At 42.9% G+C, this 26744-nt stretch overlaps 1 long non-coding RNA gene across 2 annotated transcripts in view; it reads right to left on the bottom strand.

Moving 5' to 3' along the window:
* Positions 1-2699: 2699 nt before the first annotated feature.
* LOC123517422 overlaps positions 2700-26744 on the bottom strand; it is a 237060-nt gene continuing 213015 nt past the window's right edge. For both annotated transcript variants that reach the window (XR_006678461.1, XR_006678460.1), the window contains 2 exons: positions 22314-22377; positions 2700-2874 (listed from right to left, as the gene is read on the bottom strand). This is a non-coding gene — a long non-coding RNA (uncharacterized LOC123517422). The remainder of the gene's footprint in view (positions 2875-22313; positions 22378-26744) is intronic.

Raw genomic sequence — 26744 nt, forward strand, 5'->3', positions numbered from 1 at the left:
TCCGTTTTGTCTTATCTTTTATCTTTCTGTCGCTGTATTTTCTCTCTCTCTCTCTCTCTCTCTCTCTCTCTCTCTCTCTCTCTCTCTCTCTCTCTCTCTCTCTCTCTTTTGTTTCATCTCTTATCTGTCGTTTTGTCTACTCTCTCTCTCTCTCTCTCTCTCTCTCTCTCTCTCTCTCTCTCTCTCTCTCTCTCTCTCTCTCTCTCTCTCCTTCATCCCTTCCTTTCCTCCTTTCCTCCTTCGTATCTCCTTCGTCAGCCGTCCCTCACACATCTCCGTCATTACTTGCCTCCCTTTCCTCAAATCTCCACCATCACATGCCTCCCTCTCCTCACATTTTCACCAAGTGTCACCCTCCCTCACATCTCGACCACCATCCGTCTCCTCCCAGCACCCCCACAATCAGATGTCTCTCCACATCTCTGCCAGTTACTCTCTCTCTCTCTCTCTCTCTCTCTCTCTCTCTCTCTCTCTCTCTCTCTCTCTCTCTCTCTCTCTCTCTCTCTCTAGATCGCTGTCTCTCTTTCTCCCCTTCCCTCACCTCCACTGCACTTGCGGCCATTCCCCTCCTCCTCCTCCTCCTCCTCCTCCTCCTCCTAGTACTACTACTACTCTTTCTCCTCTTCTTTCTTTTCCTCCTCTGTCTTCCTCTTCTTCACACTCCTTTCTGTTTCTTTCTCTATCTTTCTCTGTCTCTTTTCCGCTCTCCTCACAGCACCGCAAGCATCTGTCCCACCTGGGCTTCCTCCGGCAATCACACCTCCTGACACACGCCGAGATATGTAAATGTATTCACTCCTTCTCCGGGTTTAATGGGCCGTACCCGCAGCCCGAACCCGTAAATCCGACTCTGCCATTGTTGTCGGCCGATCCCCGCCTCCCTGTCGACAATATCTGGGTCAACTTATAGCAGCATTCACTCGTACTTTTGCTTCCCCCCCGAGATTATTATGTATCAGCGACGTGCCTCGGGCGTAAACTGAAATCCTCTTCATCGGTGTCGTGGCGATTAAAGTGGCGGGCGCAGGGGTCGGGGAGGGTGACGGCGGCGCCCCCATGCAAACCACCCCGTCACATCGATATTCACCCTTCGGCAAATATCAGGAGTTTGTGAGCTTTATATTATATTGGCTTCGTGCAACTTCCGTCTGCACGTCCATCTTGGTTTATCTGTGACGCGTTCTCGCGAGCCGGCATGTTTACGAACGACAGCCGCAGATGCAAATATAAGTGAGGTGCGGCAGCCTTTCCATTCGACAACAAATTTCATATCACCGAAATAAGTCTGCGTCTAATAAGAAACTAATTCTTCTCCACAACCCGCCTTGTTCTCCCCTTGAGGCACGACCCTTTCTGCCACTGCTGCTGCTGCTGCTGCTGTTACTGATGGTGCCTGCCCTCTAGCGTGGCACTGCTACACTCTTCTTGTGTCACACTTGCGTACCTTTCCACAATACAATCACACATCACACTACATACACCACACACCATTTTCGCGTTTCACACCACACCACACCACACAGTACATGTTCTGCAGAAGAGAGTCCACTGTGTGTGGATCAATGCACACCACACGCCATTACAATATACACTCCACTGTACACCTATCACGAAGACCATTCACACAACACGCCACACCCCACTCACACCATACAAACAACACTACACCACACAACACACTACACGAATCACGCAACTCACAAAGACAATACGCCATGCACACTGCACACAACACCATTAGACACACACACACACACACACACACACACACACACACACACACACACACACACACACACACACACATACACACACCGCACACCACGCACTGCTCGCCGCGCCAGGACTCGCTGCACACTTCCAAGAAAAAGGATGTGATGATTTCAGATAATTCCGCCCCCACGTTATGCTCCCGAGGCCAAGAATGTGCAGCAATGCCCGCACCTCGGCTGTGGTGGTGGTGGTGGTGGTGGTGGTGGTGGTGGTGGTGGTGGTGGCGGTGGCAGTGGTGGTAATAGAAATCCTAATTGTTGTAGTAGAAGTAATACTAGATGTTGTTATTGTTGTTGTTTGTACGGTATAATGAAGGAAAATATTATCTGCTGGTGTTGTAATATGTGTAGATTTATTGTTTTTATTGCAGCTGCCGCGGCTACTGCAGCTGTGTTAGTGAATGTCGTTATTGTTTTTGTTGCTGTTGTTGTTGTTGTTGCTGTTGTTGTTGTCAAAATTAGGAATACTTTTACTACCAGTATTTATCCATATCGTTACTATAAGTAGTAGAAGCAGCAGCAGCAGCAGCAGCAGCAGCAGCAGCAGTAGTAGTAGTAGTAGTAGTAGTAGTAGTAGTAGTAGTAGTAGTAGTAGTAGTAGTAGTAGTAGTAGTAGTAGTAGTAGTAGTAGTAGTAGTAGTAGTGTTGGTTCTAGTAGTAGCATAATGGTAATAAAGACAATAATGATAATAGTAGTAGTAGTAGTAATAATAATAATAACAATAATAATAATAATAATAATAATAATAATAATATCATTATTATTATTATCATTATTATTATTATTATTATTATTATTATGATAATAATAACAATAATGACAACAATAATAGTAATAAAAACAATAATAATTATCATTGTAAAAATAATACTAACAAAATAATAATAATAATAATAATAATAATAATAATAATAATAATACGTCATTCTTGTTACTCTCCTTGTTGTTGCCATTACAATCGCCGCCACCAGCACTGCAGCACCAGTACATGAGTGTGGAGCGGCGGGTGTGGTGCCCAGCTAACCCCGGCGCAGTGTGAATGGCGGTGATCGGGGCAGCAGTCTGAGGCGCGAGGGATGGTCGTCACTGCGGCGGTCAGCTCTGAATGTAAAGGTTATGAATACTCCACTATCCTGTTTTAATATTGAATGTATGCTGCCTGCTGCCATTACAATGATGTTAATTTACTCTTTGACTACTAATGACACTAAGACCGCTCATTCACGCACCTATAAACCATATTCAAGTTTCCTATGTCCAAAGACAACATAAAAAAATTGAAAGATTTCCATCGAAGTGTTAGTCTCTGAGGTGAAAAGGAAAAACGGATAAAGAAAAGCTGTCACGAGGATTACAATTCAAAATACATTCACTCAAAACTTTTATGAATTCAAATTTTCCTTTCCCCGTTATTGTCATCTTTGAAACTTATTCTCTTAACTTTCACCAGACTATTCAATCAAGCTTAAGAGCCCATAGCAGCCACAGGGTACCATTATTATACTTTCAGCTGATAATAACATCCTCAACGACTCAGTTTACATAAAGACGGTCCCTTGGTAATTACTGGCTTCCAACAAGGGGAGTCGGGCGAGGCGAGGACGGGCAGGCAGCGGCTATGCATCCGGGCCGGTGTCTCCCTCTGGGCCGCTGTTTGAATACTGCTTTACCCTCTAGGTACCGCGGCATCAGTTGCATTATATTCTAAATGCTGTTGTATATTATAATCAAATGGATAGATTAATAAATGTTTACTTGCCACCTACATTTTGATATTTCTTTGTTCTCTTCTGACTAATACAAAATTTTATGAGGTTTATTAATTCTAGTAATGAATCTGCGACATCCATTTCTCCCATTATTGAGTGATTGTTGCAGTTATTTCTGCTTCCTGAACAGCGTTATTTTTCCTTCCATAGAGTCAATGAAATAGAAAAAATAATGACAAACAGAGAGCTATTCTCAAAAATAATTCAGTACCAAAGAATCTCTAATAGATTAATCAGCATAGTATTTGAGGCGTCTTAATTCTCCTCTCATAAAACTAAACAGCGACCCAAAAATAGGATGATTGCTGGCCCGTCACTCAGCGCATGTTTCATGATAGAGACGGCCACGTGAATGGAGCACTAGCTCCTTGCAGCGTCCTTTATTTTATTGTATTATACTTCTGTATTTGTTTCATCACTATGATTTCAGTTATTAATTTATCTTAGGACATTCTAAGGTGTTTCTTAACATAAGCACATAAGAAAAGAGGGAAGCTGCAAGAGGCCGCCAAGCCTATACAAGGCAGTCCCAGTGTGCTTAATCTACCTAATTCCATCAATCTTCCCCATTCTTCCAACATCACTATTATTTTCAAGCATTTGCTTCCTGTCACTGTTGCTGCTAAGCGTCAATGTATTGAACCGTATACGACATCCTAATATATTTACTTCAAGCATCACTTTTCCTTCTAATCCTGAGCGCACTGACAGTTTTGCTTCTAACCGCTTGAATGTAGTGCGTCTAAGGCACAGAATGAGATGCACGTCTGCTAATACTCTGTAAAGTTAACTTTAGTTTAAATAAAATCATCTAATGATTACCCTCAGGATAATTTATCTCCTCTAGCATACACAGACTTTTTATAATTACTTTTTTCTCATTTACTTTTCCTTTAGGTATCATGGAGAGTGGTCAATGAAACATACATTGCAAACAGAGGAGATTGATAAATTAATGTAATGGAGAAGATCTCCATTTAATTTGCCTACTCATCCCCCCATCCCCCGGTGCCCACCATGATACAAAAGCTAAAGAAAACTTTTACTTGCAATTTTTCATTTCGTATAATTAATCACCAATATTTCTTATATAAAAAATACATACACTTCAGTAAATAAACATAATGTACTGATAATAAATCCTTATTTCCGTAATAAAATGCCCCAAGTCAAACTCTTCTGTATCACCATTTCGAATTAATTCTTTTCTAGACGTCACGAGAGGATTTCACACACCTAATAATATCTTCATCAGGAAGGGGGATATAAACCATCTAATTACTCATTCAACACTACAATGTCCTATCTATCCTATCATAACTAAGTAGAGCTTCAGTTGATGAAGTTAGGAAGCTGTCTGTACAAATGGATGAGTTAACAATGCTGTGTGCACTGACTAGACTAATGAAGCCACGTCAAGTTTGAGAAGCAGATGAGAGTTACAGAGCACATCCTTCACATTCTCAGCGTGGTCACACTGGCTGCTCCGCTCGGCGCGAGTGTACCGCCACCGGACAGTCTGTCAACATTCTGTGCGTCGCGAATCAGAACACCCTGCATGTATTGGTCATTATCCACACACACACACACACACACACACACACACACACACACACACACACACAATTCATTCATCTTTCAAGTTTTTCATTGTTTAAATTTCATTGCGTTATTACTACTATTTGTCAGTTCGTCATTCGTTTACGTTTTAAAGTAAGCTAATAGAAATTAGTTACGAATATACTATTAAGGATAATAGTAAAAATAATGAAAAAAATAATAACAATAATATGAAATATTAATTAAAATAATAATAAGAATAATAACAATAACAACAATAATGATACAAATAATAATAATAATAATAATAATAATAATAATAATAATAATAATAATAATAATAATAATATAATGATAATAATAATAATAATAATAATAATAATAATAATAATAATAATAATAATAATAATAATAATAATAATAATAATAATAATAATAATAATAATAATAATAATAATAATAATAATAATAATAATAATAATAATAATAATAATAATAATATATTGACAGTGAAATATGAAAGATGATGACGATGGAGAAAACCACCACCACCACCACCACCACCACCACCAGAACAACAATAGCAAAATAAACAACAATAATAACAACAACAACAACAACAACAATGATGATAAAAACAGTAATAGTAATAATGATGATGGAAATAGTAATACTAATAAGGATAATAAGAAAATGAAAATAACAATAACAATAATACCTTTAAAGGAAACCATTTTAGTGATAGAACTACCAAGGTGAATCATATGTGATGATTACTCACACAATCACCATCATTACTATAGCATTACCTACACCGTCACAACATATCATTACTGCAAGCACCACCGTCACCACCAGAGTCCAGCGCTCATGGCGGGGGCGGTCTGGTGTGTAATAGTACGAGTAGCTAGTGGTGTGCGTGCCGTCACCGCCGCCACCACCGCCCGGGTGTGACTTTGCCAATCCAAGCGCAGGAACACTTGCGGGAGGAGAAGATGGAGACGCTTGCTGCGCTAAAAATACCCGGCAGATAAAATGGAGTCACCTCCACTCCCTGTCGTGCCCGCATCGCCCCGCGCCGCTGCGATGCCTCAACATGGCTCGATAGGAGGCGTGGTGCAAAAATGTGTACTAAGTGTGAGCGGCTGCTAGCTGCGGCTGCTGTGGCTGCGGTTGCTGTTGCTGATGCTGGCTGGCGGAGGGAAATGGGCGAGGCGCAGAACCTGACGGGGAGGTGCCCTTGACTTCTGCGTATCTGTGCATCGGAATTCTGCCTTTAGTTAAGTCCCTATCTTGGAGCAGAGATGCCTTGTCGCCAGCGATTCAAAACCTTATGTCACCATATCATAAGACCATTTTTCAGTGTTTTTTTAATGAGTGGCTTACACCTGGAAGGCCACGAGTAACTCAGCCAGATCCACAGCCTGAAATCTTGCTTAAAGACAGTTGTGACTTTCCGTAACAGACAATGAGTTTGTTGTATGAGATCGCAGTTCAGGATGCTTTGTATTTAGGTATATAGAGGGAATGTAGAGTGCTTTGGAGATTCTGCCGGATGTGTTGTCTGCGGAGAAGACAGCGCGGCGCTTGCTGGCAGTACGGCTCTCGGAAGGACCTCGATTGATCGGCCATAAGCATCAGATAGTGTGTCTTTGATGTCTCCCGGTGCTGTCAGGTTCAGATCTCCTCGCCAGACGGGCCATAATGCAGCCTTGCCATATGCGGCCACTTATTTACGTAGACCTCGCCAGATAAAACTATTTCTGGAGGGATCTTGACATCGCCCAAGATGTCTCTCCTTTGAAGATTAAAGAAAATGGAGATTATTGCAGCTACACGTTTTCTCATATTATCTGACGACGACACCGTACTATTTCCCCTTGGCGTCCCTTCTTGTGTGTTTTCTGACCACAATGTCCATCTTCAGGCCGGATGCCACCAAGGGGAAGTCATAAGGAGACGTGAGGGCCGGACAGTGCAGCCACAGAGCCTCTTGTCCCCACCTGGCCACTTCACGCGAGTATTCATTATCTTTGGGGCATTTTTTCCTTTGAGCAAATTTACAAGCCAAGATCCAGCTAGCATGATACGGAAGGGCACTGCAGCAGATGGCAAGTCACTATCTCCTCACCAACAAATCTCTGCGGTGGTGACGGCGGCGAGGGTTCGGGGTGGGGAAGCACAGAAGGGAGGGGGGTGCATGCTACCGCCTTCATATCATGGCGGGAGTGACGCAGGGGAGCGGCGGTGATCTACTGGCGCCCCAAGACTCCCAATACGACCATCTGCTCGAGACGCTCCTCCCCTCCGCCCCGCCCAGCCCCCGCCACCCACGTCGCGGGGAGAGTAAATAAGCTCTGTGTAATAATAGCAGGAGCTGAGCAAGACGAGGCGAGGCGAGCACAGCGGCACGGAGGACGAGCGACATCCTGGCCTCAGCGCGCCTCGAGGGGAACAGGCAGTCACTGAAGGAGTGGTGCAGGAGAGGTCACCTGTAAAGACTGATGGCTTGGCAAGGGAGCAAGGCGGGGCAGGGGCTGAGCGGGTAAGGGTGTAGCTTCCTCTGTTCAGGCTCCGATGTATGAAAGAATGAATCACAGTGATGAAGAGCTACTAGTCTAGATCTGGTGGTGTTAAGAAGTTGATTTTGACATTTACAAAGCACAGAACTATTTTAGAGACTCCAGTACAAATATAAGTAACTGAAAACTGGAGTAAATAAAAAAGAAAAATATTGTCTAGTAGCGGAAGCGGTCAAAATCGGGTAAAAGACAAGTGAGGGCGATATGCAGTGCTAGGGACATTGGTGGACAGTAAATAACCAACAGCAACAGTCACCGTGGCGCCGAGATAACCTGCACAGGGCTCACAATGGGCCTTCTGTCACCTGAAGAATGACGCGAGGAGTGTATTGACATGCCGTCTGAAACAATTATCAGGGCTTTGCTGGAGACTCATGAGCTGAAATATATAGAGTGGTTGTTTGTTACTGAGGACTGGATGAGAGAGAGAGAGAGAGAGAGAGAGAGAGAGAGAGAGAGAGAGAGAGAGAGAGAGAGAGAGAGAGAGAGAGAGAGAGAGAGAGAGAGAGAGAGAGAGAGAGAGAGAGAGAGAGAGAGAGAGAGAGAGAGAGAGAGAGAGAGAGAGAGAGAGAGAGAGAGAGAGAGAGAGAGAGAGAGAGAGAGAGAGAGAGAGAGAGAGAGAGAGAGAGAGAGAGAGAGAGAGAGAGAGAGAGAGAGAGAGAGAGAGAGAGAGAGAGAGAGAGAGAGAGAGAGAGATGTGAGACACTTCATCTTCCATCACAAGCAAAGACGCGAGATTAAAGAAAAGCCATGTCTCTAACAACTTGATAAATGAGTTACGTTGTTTGTTGTGATGTTAGGCGAGCCACGGTGATGAGCGTGCACATGGTGGTTTGGTGGCTGGCTGTGAGGGAGGGACACAGTGCTACCCTTTACTGTTGCTGCTGCTGTTACTGCTATTACTACTGCTGCTACTACTGCTACTAGTACTACTACAACTACTACTACTACTACTACTACTACTACTACTACTACTACTACTACTACTACTACTCTAACTATTACTATCACTAATAATAATAATGATAAAGATAATAATAATAATAATAATAATAATAATAATAATAATAATAATAATAATAATAAATACTAATAACACTATCATTAACAATAATAATAATAATAACAACAACAACAACAACAACAACAACAACAACAACAACAACAATAATAATAACAATAATAATAATAAAGATAATAATAATGATAATAATGATAATAATAATAACAATAATAATAATGATGATGATAATAATAATAATAACAATAATAATAGCACCATTAATAATAATAATAATAATAATACCAATGATAATAATAATAATAACAATAATAATAATAATAATAATAATAATAATAATAATAATAATAATAATAATAATAATAATAATAAAACAAAAAGAGTGTATAATTTTGCTTGAAAGTCGAGGGATGTTTGGAATCCACTGTAGTGTTTTGCGTATTTCCTTAGCTTTGATTCCTTCCATAGCCCTCACACCTGTCAACGTTGGGCTTTATAAGGAGATCGATAGTGGTTAATCGATTTCATATTAAAGGAAGACGCTAAACCGAATAAATATGAGTGTGGGATGTTCACTGACGTCTGACCGTGATCAAACTCGTGCATCTCAGCGTTTCTTGCACACCATATTTATTCTTTGACTAAATGCTCTAACTTGTTTTCTCATTATTAACTGTTTCTCAAAATAGTTTTCAGTTGGTTGCCTCTCCTATTCCTTATCGATCTTTCCTCACCTACTTTCTCTTTTTCACCAAGAGAACCCTATCTTCCGTCATACATTTAGTCTACTTACGTTTTAATTACTTTCATATACTTTTTAATGTCAAAAGAGGGATACAAGGTTCTCTGTCTTTTGTTTTATTGATTTCTTCTTCTTATATCCCCTCTGCACCAAGACCGCTGCCATCTTCCTACATAGATTTTTTCTACCTGCTCACACGGTACTTTCATATACTTCCTTAATACCATAAGTGTGATACAAAGGTTCTCTTCCTTATAGCATCTTTAATAATCCGTATTTTCACTTGTCTCTTCTTAAATCAATTTACTTTCTTTCCAAATATTTAACCAGCAGTCATATTTGTCTTCCTTTCATATGTCAAATGTGGTGCGAGATTTTACTTCCCTCAAACAAAATATCAAACTTTACTAATTTTGCAATCTCTTTAACTGAGAGGAACTTTATCTAAGACTTTGCATCCTCCTGTTCACCAGCGCTCACCAGTTACATCACAGTGAAAGCTCAAACGCGCCCCTCCATGCACCACCTGAACGTGCCATCGCCAAGCTTGTATTCCACAGCCGTGTATCTGAAGCATATGTTAGGGTTATTAAGATAACACCGCTTCTTTAACCTTCTCTCCAAGCATCCACACTCACACGCCTCGCTTTTATAATCGTACGTTCACCTAATGAGTCCATAACTTCCCTGACTCGCCCAACTCGTCCCCTTATCAGCTCCCTTATCCCAACCCCTGCTGGGACGCTACCAGACCTTGATATGCTTAATTCATTCACCTCCTGCAGTTCCTCACTTCATAGTCTGCTATCTTGCTTGTTTTCTCCTCAAATACAATAACCTGATCTTCGCCAAAGGTTAATTTTATCCACATTTACTACACATTCCTGGGTCTGTGAACGACCTGGAAATGATCAGCTCTTTCTGTTGCTTCTTACCAGTCTCTCAAAGCCATTCCTAGGCAATCTTTAGTGCCAGGTGTCAGTTCTTTCCTGTTTGGTTATACATGTTCTGCTCTTGTACATTTTCTTACTGAGATGACAGGAAACTTTAAAGAGCTGCATTTATTTGTATTTATAGACAGTAGTAGTAGTAGTAGTAGTAGTAGTAGTAGTAGTAGTAGTAGTAGTAGTAGTAGTAGTAGTAGTAGCAGCAGCAGCAGCAGCAGCAGCAGCAGCAGCAGCAGCAGCAGCAGCAGTGGTGGTGGTGGTGGTGGTGGTGGTGGTGGTGGTGGTGGTGGTGGTGGTGGTGGTGGTGGTGGTGGTGGTGGTGGTGGTGGTGGTGGTGGTGGTGGTGGTGGTGGTGGTGGTGGTGGTGGTGGTGGTGGTGGTGGTGGCGGCGGCGGCGGCGGCAGCGGCGGCGGCAGCGGCAGCGGCAGCGGCGGCAGCGGCGGCGGCGGCGGTGGTGGTGGTGGTGGTGGTGGTGGTGGTGGTGGTGGTGGTGGTGGTGGTGGTGGTAGTGGTAGTAGTAGTATAGTGGTAATGGTGTAACTGCTACTACTACTACTACTACTACTACTACTACTACTACTACTACTATTACAACTGTGCTATAAGGTAGAGGAGGATCAGGAGGGCAGAGTGCGAGAAAGAAGAAGCCAAACCAGGCACAATATCAACAAAAAGACTGCGACAAAACATCAGCACTTTGCATCCTACCATCAGTCCATCTCTCCGTCTCCTTTTTCCTCTTCCCTTTCCTCCGTCTCCGCTACCTCCTCCCTTCTTCCCTCCTCACCCTTCTCCATCTCGTGCCGCAAGTCAGGCAGCCGCATCAGGAGGCATCAGAGGCACCACCACCACCACCAACACCTACACAATCTCGATGAAGCAGCTCGCGGGAGACGAATGAGATGCAGGCAGAGCGGACGCCGATCACACAAAACAAGACCACACTGTCCGCCGTCACCTCTGGGAAAGACACTCACTCCCTCTCTCTGTCTATGACTTTTTTCCCGGTCTCAGTTTGGCGCGAGACTAGTTACTGATGGCGCACTATCTTCCGGGGAGTGTTCTTCCTTTCTCTACGCGTTGATGTTCTATATTTTTCGTCTCTATGTCACCTCAATTTGGTATTTTAGTAAACAGTTGAATGTTGTGAAAACTTTGTATCTCCCATGTTGACCTAACCGCCCCAGATGACTAGGACACATTTATAGGGCAAAGCTAATAGATCTATATGCGTTTTCGATAGATTTGGCAAAGACCTGTTTCACCACCAAGCTATTTCCACCCTGATTTATCGCTCAGTTGATCGTCCTCTGTAGGGAGTGGGCTGACGGTGCCCTGAGACTCCACTACTTGTAACATTCAGTGGTTGCTTTCTTGTTTGCTTCCCTGACAAGTCATTTGTGCGCTGGACTCAGACGCTCCAGTGGTACGTGTTTTGGTCTACATGTACGAAAAATAATAAGGAAAGAAATACACTTATAATATTGATTCATGTAAATATTCTTAATGTATAAAGCAAAGCAGAAAGAAAATGAGTCGGCCAGAGGCAATGAACTCCAATCTGGCTACACACCCACACACACACACACACACACACACACACACACACACACACACACACACACACACACACACATACACACACACACACATATACAGGCGCGCACGCGCACACTTAATTCATTGGAGGTTACACTTTGGAACACCTCATCGCAAATCAAATTCATCCCCATCAGTCTCTATCTGGGGCAAGACAAGGGACTGAGGAGCCGCGCCTCGGCTACGCCAAGACTCTCTGTCCGCCTCTAAGGGCGTCCATTCTTCTCCTCAGCATGAAGTATTGTTGATGCTGCGACGTGATTTGCCATAATATATAATCGCCAATAACTTTTACGTGTTTGTCCTCAGGCCACTACGGAAACTTTCCTGTCCTGTTGTTGACACAGCGTCCGCACCGCCAAGTGTGTTTCAACACTCGTCCCGTAGCAGTACTCCAAAGTCCCCGCGTTGCTCCTCACGCCTGACAATCATCCATCTAAAAACTCTTACAAACTTAAAACAGCCCACAAGTTTCAACATCTCAGCGTCCCATGACTCCCCTCGCACTCCTCCCTTCACTAACGGATAGGAGTAAAAGAAAAAAAAATGTATAGTATATAAATATGAGAGCTGTGGGCGGGTGTGATGGCGAAGGGTCTGATAATTTGATAAGTTGGAGTACTCCGCGGGCCACAATAGGCAGCATTTAGTGAGGGCGATGGCGGTAGCGATACTCAGCCTTCGATTGGGCCTCTTATTCGGCATTAGGCGCGGCGCTCGCTCGACCCACCGGTAACTCCAAGGCACCAAGGCCACCATTGGGCGCCGGGGGGTGTTGAGACCGTCGAAGATCACATAGACAAGACGAGGCGGCGTGACCCGGCTGTCGGAGCCGCAGGTGAGATGGTCGACTCGCCTAAGAGTTCGTCAAGGTAAGTTCGCTCCAATAAGTCGCCTTCTCGGGTGCTAATAGGAGCGAGGCCGTCATTTACATATGAATGAGTGGAGGCTTGTGTGAATCAGTGGACGCGCTTCTCGCCCTAGTAAAAGCACCTAGCTATGTAGGCAGTGTGGTGTTGCCAAGACGCGGCCTACACACACACACACACACACACACACACACACACACACACACACACACACACACACACACACACACACACACACACACACACACACACACCTACGCACTTTTGTTTCTCTGACACTTCCTGAAGCGGCGAGATGAAACAAAAGAAAGACAGCGATAACAAATGATGAAAAATGTAAGAAAAATAATAATAACTCGGTTTTGATGACCTAGTCTGCGAAGCTGAGCAGAAATGGGAAAAGTGGAAACAAATGGATGAGAGAAAGAGAGAGACAAGAAGACGCTGGGAGGAAAACACGAATTGTGAGGAGGTAGAATGTGATGGTAGGGAGCAGAGAGTATAGGAAAGGAAATATGGGAAAGCAAGTGATAGGGAGAGGCAGTAAAAGCCCGAAGGACCTTGAGACACCGGAAGTGCAAGTGGAAGTGATAGGAGAGGCAGTGATGGGGAATATGAGTAGTGAAGGTAGACGCGATAGGAGAGAACAGTGGCATGGAACAGAAAGGATTATAGAAGTGATGAGAAAAACGAGAGAAAAATATGAGTAGAATTATTGGAAGTGACAGAATAGGTAAGCGATGACATAAGGAAGAGGTGTAATGAGTAACCGGTGAGTGGGATGAAAAGGACTGAGGGTTGATATAATAGGGAGAATATTGTGACTGGGAACAGAAAGAAATTTGGAAAGGTAGGAAAGAGAAACATAAGAGACGCGAAAGCTGGATTAAGAAAAAAAAATGAAGATTGAGGGAGTAAGAGAACAACAGGGTGTAGAATAGAGATAGAGAGACCTATGACTGGGAGCAGGAGAGTATGGGATGAATCAGAAGGGAGGAGAAAGGAGGAGAAGGGAGCAAAACACAAACAAGAAGGGATGATCAGATGAGGTATGGGTTAGAACTAGAAGAGATAGTTAAGCTAGAGTTGAGGGGAGGAAGAGGTTAGAGACAACAATATGAGTCATGTGTCTTGCGGCGAAGGATTGAGGGCCGCTGCCGCAACACATACCACAAAAACTTGAAAATTGAAATGATAAAGACGGGAGGGTAGAACAAGCGCCGTGCTGTGAGTGACGCCTTCAATGGAAGCTTAATGTCACAGTGTGTGTCGTGACTTTATCTATGTCACGGTATAAAGGGAGGAAAGAAAAAAATAGATTTCACGACAACGAAAAGTCAGTGAGGGTTTATTGAAGGAAAAGTATGTTACTGTGTTATTTAAAGGAAGAATAAGGCTTAATGATGTATGAGGAATAAAAAGGTGATGTTCTTGTTAATATTGTAATTGTTGTTGCTGTTGTTGGTATTGGTGGTGGTGGTGGTGGTGTTTTTGTTGGTGTTTTCTTCTTTTTTCTTCTTTTTTCTTTTTTTTCTTCTTCCTCTTGTTGGTGTTCTTTTTTTTCTTTTTTCTTTTCACTTTCTCTTTCTCTTCATCCTATTCCTTATAAGTACCTTTCAACAATAAATATAACCTGAAAATGTACACACACACACACACACACACACACACACACACACACACACACACACAGCATTCATCTCACTCAAACTTCCTTTCGTTTGTCCCTTCCTTCACCACACAACCTTCTCCCCTCTTCATCTTTCTCCTCACCTCCTCATACCAACGCCCTACAACTAACCAAACTTCACAACTTTCCGCTTTCTACTTACCCACTCTCATTATTCCTCCTTTCCCATTCCTCCTCCCACTTCCCGTTCATGTGCGGTTTTTTTTTAAGAGTCCATTCACAAACTCCCGGCCATGTTTTACTCTTCGTTATCTATATCAAATTACAGTCTTATGTTGATGATATGTTTTGTATAAGATGGTGTTGTAATGTAGCGCCCAGCCTCCTCCGCCGCCGCCTCCTCCTCCTTCTCCGTTGTCATCACCCACACCCATCATCATCATTATCATCACCACCATCATCACAGCTGTCTTTCCTTCCTTCCATTTCTCACTCCTTCCCCTCTATTTCCTTTTTTTCCCTTCTTTTCACCGTACTCTCTCTCTCTCTCTCTCTCTCTCTCTCTCTCTCTCTCTCTCTCTCTCTCTCTCTCTCTCTCTCTCTCTCTCTCTCTCTCTCTCATGGCTATGATTACTGAATGACTTCCTTCCTTTCATACTCTCTCTCTCTCTCTCTCTCTCTCTCTCTCTCTCTCTCTCTCTCTCTCTCTCTCTCTCTCTCTCTCTCTCTCTCTCTCTCTCTCTCTCTCTCTCTCTGTTACTTATTTTAATTCATTATCTTTTATCTTCTTTCATTCTCCTTTCTTCAGTTACTCTCTGATTAACCTCCTTCACTCAAGAAAAAAATTCCTTAATTCCCTTCCTCCCTTCCTTTCTATACACTGACCATTACCCTATTAACTAGAGTAAGCTATCTATTACACTGCACCTTGCTAGCTATCCTCATTCCCTCCGACCTTCTATTCTTCCCGCTATCCCATCCCATCCTACCCTCCCATGGTGATCTCCCGCGCTGGCTGATTACGTGGAAGAACCCAAAGCAACATTCGTCTTCTTCCGCCCCGGTCATCTGATACGCCTCAAGGGAACGAACAGACCCAATGCTTACGATTTATTCAAGATCGCCTCGGTAGCCAAGTGGTCTCTGTCTTATGAAGTTTAAACCATAATCTGAAAAAAGTCTGTTTCGCTTCCGCTATATTCAAAAAGCTGTATATACCCGAAGTTACACGTTTTTTTTTTTTTTTAAGGGTTTTTATTGATTTTAGTGACAGATTAACCTATTCAGTGCCATGATGTATTTTCTTATTCATTCCGCTTATTATCTGGTGATTTTATACAGCTTCAGAAACTTAGGTGGGGGATTAAATTAGTGTAGACTGTGGCCATTAATCTTCTGACCTCCATAGATCTTTGCTAATGTCAATGAAATCATCTAATCGTACGCAGAACTCAAGGTTAAAATGCGTCCCAGTACTTAAGGGGTTAACAATATATTCTTTATTACTAACAGGGAAAGTAGTCATTGTTTATGATCGCTTACATGTTGATTTTGAAAAGTGTCGTGGTGAGAATGAAAAGTTAAGTGAATTTGGAGTACAAGCCTTATTCTTCAGTCTTTGCTGCTCTTCGTCCGCTGGGAGCCAAGTCTTTGTTCCGTTGCAATAAAATCTTCCTCTCTTGTTCGTCCTGTGTTTTTTTTTTTTTCCTCATTACTTTGTCTCGGTTACTCGGTCTATTTTTCCTTTTTCTACTGCACTGATTTTTCTAATTCTCTAACATCGTTGCTTGCTCTCTCTCTCTCTCTCTCTCTCTCTCTCTCTCTCTCTCTCTCTCTCTCTCTCTCTCTCTCTGTTAGTCCTCCCATATTATCTTTCTTTCCATGATATTTTTTTATTGCGTTTCGACAAGAATGCACACACACACACACACACACACACACACACACACACACACACACACACACACACAGAGAGAGAGAGAGAGAGAGAGAGAGAGAGAGAGAGAGAGAGAGAGAGAGAGAGAGAGAGAGAGAGAGAGAGAATATCACCAGTGCATCCATCATCCCGTCCTTAATCAAGTTGTGTGGGCCGAGGAGCGAGGCGGAGTGGGCTGGCGGCGCCTCGTAACGGATGGACGAAATGAATCACCACCAATGACCGGGAGGAGCAATGAGGAATCTGTCTGTCTCCTGCTCTCCTGCTCCTCGCCTCTACCGCCAATACACACAGACTGCAGGGAGATACCGAGCAATGACTCCATATGACTTCACTTCCTCAGTCGTTTTTTCTCATCGTTGCAGTGTGAGAAATGATGTTTGATTGATCCTGGTCTTAGTCTGAGTTCCTGCCACGGATAGACACAGAATGCAGGGAGATACCGAGCAATGACTCCATATGACTTCACTTCCTCAGTTGTTTTTCTCATCTTTGCACTGTGAGAAATGATGTTTGATTGATCCTGGTCTTAGTCTGAGTTCCTGCCACGGATAGACACAGAATGCAGGGAGATACCGAGCAATGACTCTATATGATTCTACTTCCTCAGGCGTTTTTTTTTTCTCATCTTTGCACTGAAAAATTATGCTTGATTGATCCTGGTCTTCTGGTCTGAGTTTCTGCCACTAATAGACACAGACTGCAAGGGAATGACATAGGATGATTCCATATGACTTCAATTTCTCAGAGTCGTTTTTCTCATCTCTGCACTGTGAGAAATGATGTTCGATTGGATCCTGGTCTTCTGGTCTGAGTTTCTGCCACGGATAGACACAAACTGCAGGGAGATGACAAACGGTGGCTCCATATGACTTGAATTTCTCAGAGTCGTTTTCCTCGTCTTTGCACTGAGAAATGATGCTTGATTGATCCTGGTCTTCTGGTCTGAGTCTCTGCCACGGAATGACACATATCGCAGGGAGATGACAAACGGTGGCTCCATAATATGACTCCACTTCTTCAAAATGCAAACCTTCTTTCATCTCTTCACTGTGAGAAATGCTCCTTCGGTTGATTACTGAATGAAAATTAATCGATCGTTATCTAAGAAGGGAAGAAACACATCTATATATCTAAAACATATGCTTACCAGACCGGCACTTCCATCCGAGCTGTCCAACATACATAAATAAATAAAGAGAAGCAGCTCTCAATGAAGTTCCTTTTATGAAATAGAAATGATCGTCAGAATGATATCGTACCGTATTTGTTTTAATCTAACCCAAATATTTCCAACCTTATCTAAGTGAACTAACTCTTACCTAACTAAACCCAACAGAACCTAAATAGGAGTAACTATCTAACCTATTACTAATGTAGCTGCAGTGTGTGTGTGTGTGTGTGTGTGTGTGTGTGTGTGTGTGTGTGTGTGTGTGTGTGTGTGTGTGTGTGTGTGTGTGTGTGTGTGTGTGTGTGTGTGTGTGTGTGTGTGTGTGTGTGTGTGTGTGTGTGTGTGTGTGTGTGTGTGTGTGTGTGTGTGTGTGTGTGTGTGTGTGTTCGTCGAATTGTAGTACATGGTTTTACACACAATTTAAATAAAGTTTGTGTTGGCTTGTTTCCATCCTATAGCTATTTTCATTCAACTGAGTCATTTGTGTGTGTGTGTGTGTGTGTGTGTGTGTGTGTGTGTGTGTGTGTGTGTGTGTGTGTGTGTGTGTGTGTGTGTGTGTGTGTGTGTGTGTGTGTGTGTGTGTGTGTGTGTGTGTGTGTGTGTGTGTGTGTGTGTGTGTGTGTGTGTGTGTGTGTGTGTGTGTGTGTGTGTGTGTGTGTGGAAGCAGTTATGGTTATCATCTTCCCCTTTGTTTATAGTGCAATCACATCCAATGGTTTCTTGTACTGCCTTATTTCAATGTTTTTTATTACTATTCCATCTCATTGCTTCTGGTACTGTTTCTTTTCCTCAGTACCATTGCCCTTAATTTTTTTTTCTGCCAGCATTGTTTTACGTCATCATTTCCAGTACTCTTTTATTCCTAGATTTTTTATTATCCAAGTACCTTTTCCACCATTAATTCCAGCAGCATCACTTTATTCCATCATTTTCTTTGTTACAGTAGTGAGATTTCCTACAGTTAGATTTTATACAGATTGCCAAGTCTCATATGAACTCCCTGGCAAACACCCTCAGACCCATCTCTGCTTAATGCATCTCTTGGCTTTGTAGTTTACGTATATATATACAATTACAGTAGCTTCCTTTGGCGAGGCAACGAATGACCGACCAACACATTTCATTGTGGCCGAAATTACTGTGTTTAATAAACTTCCGTATTTTAAGTAACTTCATATCCTTCCTTTATTTATAGCTCACTTTCCTCAGTGTACATTTTTCTACACTCACTTCACTCCATTCTTATTTCCTTGCCTTCCATCCATGGACGTAGAATATATTTAAAATTAGCAATCCCTTAAATCATAATATTTCATCGCTGAGATTCAATGGCTTCATAAGTTTCCCATTGCATGTGTGAAAGATTCTTTTTTTACAAGTTCAAACGTATCTCTTAAGTCGTCTCTTGTACACCGTTAAGATCCGTGAGGCCCAGAGTGGTGATTTGCTACAAGGGTTTATACACAGTTGCTCTGAGAATGTCTGCTACATTTCCTTTGAAGAAGATTTGCAGTCGAAACGTTAGATAATATAGTTTTCCTGCACCAGTTTCAGTTTTCCTACTGCCTTCCACATTTCCTCCTCTTTATGTGTAGTATTTTCTTCACCACAAGTAAAGCAAGGTCTGGTTAGTTTCTGCTTCCTAGTTACTACGTCCCGGCCAGTACAACCGTTCCTTGCACCAATTTAGGTAGTTCCGTTTTTTTTTTTTTTCTTCTTTTTTTTTTCTCTCTCTCTCTCTCTCTCTCTCTCTGTCTCTCTCTCTCTCTCTCTCTTGTCTTTCTTTCTGCCGAACAATCCACCTATCAATGACGATAAGACAATACAATTTCTAGCTTTACTCATCTAATAAATCTTGCTTGTTTTAACACACTTGCAAATTTATCTTATTAATTTAAAGATATCATGTTTACCAGACTCATGAAATATTTGCTAAAAAGTAGCCATGTCTTCACGCAATTATTCTTCCTTGTATGCTGGAGACAGAAAGCCAAAGTCGGCGGGTCACATCAGCCGCTGCACTGCTGCTTATACTGAAAATATCAACACAAGACAAGAAAACATAGAGCAGAGTGTGGCATCTAAGTTGAGAGTTCTGTCGTCCATTAAGACCAACAGTCACCATCTTTCCTCACGAGTTCATGAATTATTCTGTGTCTTCCCTGCCGCCCCGCCCCGCCCTGCCCGGTCCCGCCTGCCTCATTCCCATCCTGACCCTCCCCGCTCCATCCCGCCACGCTCCCTCCCACAGGAATAATTCTTTATTGATCACACACTACCTGCGGCGCTGCACCCAGCATCTCAACTCATGGCGCCGAGCCGATCCCTCCTCGCCCACCACGCCTGGGCTGGGTGACTCAGCGGCCAAACTTTAGCGACAACCAATCGTGTGTAACAGTGAGACGCCCACGCTCACCTCTCGCTACTTTCGGACGGAATACAGCAATCTCAGAACCATGTTATTTGTGTATTTTTTCTTCGTGTATTATTTTTAAAAATGAAATTCATCGTTAGGAAAAATGAATAAAATGAAACTTTTGTGCGTTGCAATCTTTCAAGAAATGGGTAACTATCTATGTAGTTTTTTTTTTCTTACTTTTTTGTATGTGTTCTTGGACTAAAATAGTGGCAGTTAGTTCTTATGCATCTGTGAGCTCAGATAATCTTCCTTGAGTGTTTATGAAGGCGTAATTTTTAAGACTTCTATAGTGGCGCAGGCAGGATTTTCAGTGACACCTTTGCACAGCCTCACGGCGCCACACAAAGTTTCCCGATGCATTGGAAAACAAGGTTAGTGGGAAGTATGCGAATATTCCTCAGTCACTTATGGATTGAAAAGCGCTCAGTTTCCGGTAAGATATAGTTCGGTTCATTTAGATCACTATCCCTGACTGTCCATCACTTAACCACTGCTCCAGGTCACTATCTTTTGTCCTTGCCATCCCCCCCTCCCAGTGTCCCGCGAGGCAATACTCAGAAACCCTACACATGTACGATATCGTGCTCGCAATGCAGGTGCTGCAAGCATTGAAATGGGCCATTTTCCCAAAAAAGTAACTGTGTTGATTGCTTCTTGTGTGCTGTCGTGTAGTCCCGGCAAAAGGAGAGATGGCGAGGTAAGCTTGCAAAATTCTGCCTTGTATTACATTATGATATATATAAGACAAGACTCACTGAGCCAAACCAGATGCTTTCTTTAAACTTCTGCCTTAAGCTGATGATGATAAATGAAGCATAAGACTAATCGCAAACATAGTTAAACACATAATCCAAAACAGAGACAAGGCAATAAACAGTCAAATAGAGAATAAAAAATATACATATAATAAAACGAAATTGAATATTGAATCAAATATAGAACCAAGCTAGAAAATTAATCACAATCAAACACAGAATAAAAACAGAATGAACAGAAGCATAAATGAGGCACAGAATCAGACATGGAAACAAGATAATCAAACATAAGAAGACTCACCATAAAACACAGAATCAAACACATAACAAGACACAAAAAACTAAAGTGAGACAGAATAAAAATATCATAATACCTACACTACGAAATTTAGAGTCCATTCACGCAATATATCAAGAAAAAATTAAACCCAACAATATCCACCATGATCTAACACCCAGTCGGAGCGAGTGTCTACCATCGCCACACAATACCTGACGGTCGCAATGGTGTCTTGATGAACTGAAATAGAAGTCCCAACACCTGCGCGACGATGAGGTGACGATTCCCGCGAGCGATGCCGCCTTATCAGTCAGTAAGGAAATGTCTTTACGAGACAACAACCTGCCGCAACAAAGCTCAACCTTCTTATTTATGCGTCTTGCTCTCTCTTCAGGCTTTAATTTACGCAGTTATTTATATTCTTGTGTTCGAGTCCGTCTGTGTGTGTGTGTGTGTGTGTGTGTGTGTGTGTGTGTGTGTGTGTGTGTGTGTGTGTGTGTGTGTGTGTGTGTGTGTGTGTGTGTGTGTGTGTGTGTGTGTGTGTGTGTGTGTGTGTGTGTGTGTGTGTGTGTAAATGATCGAAAAAGTTGAGACCTCGTAGAGTTATATAAGGAAATACAAAAAAGAACATAAAAATGTACTAAATATGAATATATAAATTTCATCACAAAATTCTGTCTCGAGAAGCCTACATAATGTTTCGTGCAAGCTGTGTATGTATATGATCAGTAAATGCCGAGTGATACATGTTGTAAGAACAGTAAGGCATTGCTGTGTTCTTTTGTAATGACTTGAAGTATCTCACAATTATAAGGAAGCAAGGCAACCGATCCTTAAATGGCTAACTTTTTATTCTTTTTCTTTATCAATTTGTTGAAAATGAATAAGCTTTTTAATCAACTCTTCTTGAGTGAAAATATTTGTTCCTTTTCATTTCTTATATTCCATCTCATTAACATGAAGAGTTTTTCTTTTTTTATACAAAGAATGAACAAATATGCACCACAAAAATAGCTACAGATAATATACAAATTTCTTTTTCGTCTTTTTTCCACGTATAAGAAAAACGCCTTTATACATAAGCGTTGATATATATCATTCTCCTTATAAGTGGCACCAATATATTGAATTAATCTCTATTGACACATTCCATAAATAAACAACTTCCTGGGTGCATTTCCAACTTAGAACCGGAAAAATCAACCTTCTTAATAAATAGAATGTTGGCACGCACACTGAAAGAAACACAGTAACACTCACCCTCCTCGCTGATGCCTTCACCTAAACAGCCTCTGGGCCCCGCGAACAGCCGCCCACCATTCACCTAGAAAGAACATAGGCTCTGCTTATTCCCTCCATAGTAAAGAATACATGACACAAACAGAACAATTAATCATAAATAGACTAACAAATTTCTCTCTCTCTCTCTCTCTCTCTCTCTCTCTCTCTCTCTCTCTCTCTCTCTCTCTCTCTCTCTCTCTCTCTCTCTCTCTCTCTCTCTCTCTCTCTCTCTCTCTCTCTCTCTCTCTCACACACACACACACACACACACACACACAAATATACACATTCCCCCCCCCCACACACATCACCTTAATTTTCCCAACACATACCCTTTCCAACTCGCACACACACACACACACACACACACACACACACACACACACACACACACATAGACAGACCCAAGAGACCCAGCAGACACACCAGCACGGGCACTAACAGTCACAGATAGACGCTCGGTAACCATAACAATTGGCGATAGTGGTTCAGTGAAAGCGCAACACAACAACAACCGGTCCATTAAGTCCCCAGGAACAGGAGGAGTGAGGAGACGCCCGATAATCATCCCGCGGCCTTAATGAGGGGCGCGGACTCTCATTATCTGACAAAGTTTCTTCTGGTAAGGACGATAAACTTCCCTGACTGGTACAACTTCCTCCGTATACCAATGTGAGCGAGTGCAGATCTGCCTGGTTCACTAAATGTTTGGTTGTCTGGTTTGTTCTTAGCGTCAGACGACTTCAAGGCACCTTTTCTTGGCCTCTCGTGAAGATCATGTCCAAGGCTACGTACATGATGAATCGTGTTTTCCTTCATGTTTTTTTTTTTTTTTTCACACTGACGACCGAGGCCTGTATACTTAAACATTGTGAGGTGTTGTCAGGCCTGTTCTGCTATTTTCAAAGATGACATGTTACCTTTTATGGGTGTTTTCTCTCACTTCCTAATCTTTCATAAAATATTAATGCGTACTTCGTAAAACCTCAGTAACTTCCTCTAGCACAAGTTAAAAGCTGTCAACATGAGCTGATGACAGATTTACGATGGAAGTAAGGAAATACGAACGATGACGTAGGGAGAAAGAACGTGCAGAAAATAAATAAGACATAAATAACCTGCAATGCCCAAAGCAGAAGTCAAGTTAGTTGCATGTGTGTTACTTTTAAATAGCTAAATGGAGATGAAAACCAGAAAACAAGAGGACGGTATAAGGAGGAAAACCAAGAAGATGGAGAAGACAGATTCAGCCAAAGATGAGCACAGGTTTTAAGTTTAATAGTCAAAGGAGCATCGTGCCCTGAAACCATTAGCCTAACACTAAGTACCCATAAACTCGTGCAAAGTCGCAGCCATATCATAGGTCGAGGAAAAATCATTGATATTTTCTCTTCTCTCAGTAAAGCAGTGAGTTGTCTTTGTTGCTAACGTCATGATTATCACAAATACCGTCATCATTATCATCATCATCATCATCATCATCATCATCATATTTATTCTTATGAAGTTATGAATATGAGAATTCTAAACGAAATGATGGCCTTCAATATTATGTTATTCTTTACAGTAGGCGTCAAGAAACTAAGACAAAACACGTTCAATTCAAGTTGCCATAAAGAAACCAATGTAGTTATAAAAAGTGACTTGATATTCCTCTCTTTAAGAAAAATGATAATCTATAGGAGAAAATATACATAAATCAACAGAATTAGACTGGGATATGCCCGTAGTTAGTCCAAGACAGCTGGTCCTCACTCCTGCTAACCATGCACTGTTCTCTCAGCCTCAGCGGGGCAGGGACGCGCCACCACATCAGCGAGTGCCGCAAAGGGATTACGAGAAGCTGTCAGTGTCTGTCGCTCCATTGGGGGAAGTAGGCAGTGTGGTAGTCTGAGCCGCACACACACGCCGGTGTCCACGCCGTCACGCTACAACACCGGACTCAAGGCTTAACCGCTGTTATATGCATGGAACCACAGGGACTAATCTGGCGATCCTGCGAACCAGTTTACTCCTCCATTGTGAGCGCGGCGTGTGTTGCTATGGTTTAATCTAGCGGCGCTGTAGCCATCTCAATGCAGATAATGAAAAAGAATAGGACCACGCTGTTGGCAATTGTTCCGACAAATGGAATTCTCGAACACATATTAGCTCGGCAGTTATCGGCTCATCGGGAACGACTTCATCCCCTGGCCGCGCGTGTCGCTTCTGCAGGCGAGCGACGGCGCACCTGGCCAGACCAGGGCGGGCGTCGGCGGTGGTATGCGAGATAGAAGCTTAATGGACTCCTTACTGTCTCCCGAACGAGAAGTCGGGCTGTTCTTTTGTCACAGATCCTCCAAAGGCTTGTCGTCGCTTCCTCTGCAGATATCTAGTGTAACAATGAGTGTACCAAATGAGAGGGATGAGACAAAAGACGCCTCTTGTTTAGCCTGACGAAGGAAGAGATACAGAGAAAGAGGATCACCATTATGTGTTTATTAACTTGATTTGGCTTGCGTCTGCCAGATCCATGCCTCTCGCAGACCCCACAGGCCATTCCAACAGCCCTCACAGTATTTGCTCGCCCTCTTCCCGCCGCTCGTATCCTTGCCTTGAGCCACGCCGCCCCGTCACCGACTTCTGTGGCAAACTGAGAAGCTGCTGTGGACAAACCGCCCACTTTATTCCAGGATTTAAGAGTCGGTTGACTGGATGATCTTTCCTGGCGGCCATTAGCATCTCCGTAAAGCACATGGAGCCTGTATAAATTTGCAATGCAGATATTATCGTGGTAATTAAGAAGGTAGCTAGTCCTGGGTGACATTTAGCGACAACAGCCTCGGGTGGAGACACTATCGCTGAGGTTTATGGTCCGCCTCATCCCACGCCAAACTTTGTTCCCGCGAAGGTTTTTTTTTTTTTCTCTCTCTCTCTCTCTCTCTCTCTCTCTCTCTCTCTCTCTCTCTCTCTCTCTCTCTCTCTCTCTCTCTCTCTCTCTCTCTCTCTCTCTCTCTCTCTCTCTCGTGTTATGGTGGGTACCTATGGAGTCGAGTGTAAAGGTGCTGTTGTTGGGATGTTTGGGTGTTGTGGCATGCCATGAGTGTCAATACGTTTCAGAGTGTCTCAGACGTCGCGGGATGATTTGTGGGAAATGGGTGTCGGGGCGTCGGGGTGTGAGTATTTGGGATGGAGTTGTGAGTTTCCGGGCATGCTTCTCAGGGCGTGAGTCTCTGGGCAAGATAGTCTGTATGTCATGGAAGAGAGCAAAAGAAGAGACAGTGAAGAGGAACAAGTCAGAGAGTGTCATTCGAAAGGCAACATTCACAGCCAACAACTCAACAACTCATCGCCTTTTATACAGCCAGATTCAGATACACGTCCATCGGTAAAAGAATCGTGTTGACCTGGGATGAAACGTGAGGTTAACTCTATACGACGCCAACACAAGAGGTCATGGAAGAAGCAGCTATCTAGAGGGTTCGAAATCAAGCCTTTTATTCCAGCGAGATCCAGGCCATCGTTAAAAGAAGCGTGTTGATTTGACGCTTAAACTAAAAGAATATATATCAATTACTCCTATCCTTTGCTATATGCTGGAGACACTAAACGAATCGGTAATCTCTCGTGGTTCCCCTTTATTCAATCTCGTCACGTCTCAAGAGCCGCCGCCACGTGCCCGCGAAGCTCAAGAGCGAGGTGTGCGGTGACGTCAAATGAGTGAACAACAAGCCTTTGAGGTGCAGGTTTTTAGCGATGAGACTTCCAGGGACTCTAAGCAGAGGAGAAGAATAGACCAGTGGATGTTTTTGATTAAGCTTACTATGATGAAAAATGTTGGTTTTATTCTGCTTTACGGTGTAATCTCTCTCTCTCTCTCTCTCTCTCTCTCTCTCTCTCTCTCTCTCTCTCTCTCTCTCTCTCTCTCTCTCTCTCTCTCTCTCTCTCTCTCTCTCTCTCTCTCTCTCTCTCTACTTGCAAACTATAAAAGAACAATTCTCAATTTACATTTACAATTAAACTTTCAGTGATCACTTATTTACCATCGGCCCAAGTTTTCATTTATCTATTATTGGCCCATACATTCACTAGTATTAAGAGTCTAAAGTTACTCTCTTCCAAAGTAAACACAACAACTTGCCTTCCATTTCCCATAATTTCCCTCCCTTCGCTATAAGACATTCCTTCCTCACCACTTTTACCTCCTCAGTTTAGCTTCCTCCACCTCCTTCCTGCCATTCCTCTCTCCTCGCCTCTCCTTCTCTCATTCTCCTCTCCCTTTCACCATCACACATCTTCTCCTTTATGAACCACATCTCTCACCCGTAACTTTCCGCTCTCTCCGAGTTTTGTACCTCCTCTCTCCCTCAGAATAGTCCGTCTCCTTATCCTGTCTGCGATCCACGAGCTATCTTATCAGCCCGGGCCTCC

The sequence above is a fragment of the Portunus trituberculatus genome, chromosome 42 (genome assembly GCF_017591435.1).
Source record: "Portunus trituberculatus isolate SZX2019 chromosome 42, ASM1759143v1, whole genome shotgun sequence".
NCBI lineage: Eukaryota > Metazoa > Arthropoda > Malacostraca > Decapoda > Portunidae > Portunus > Portunus trituberculatus.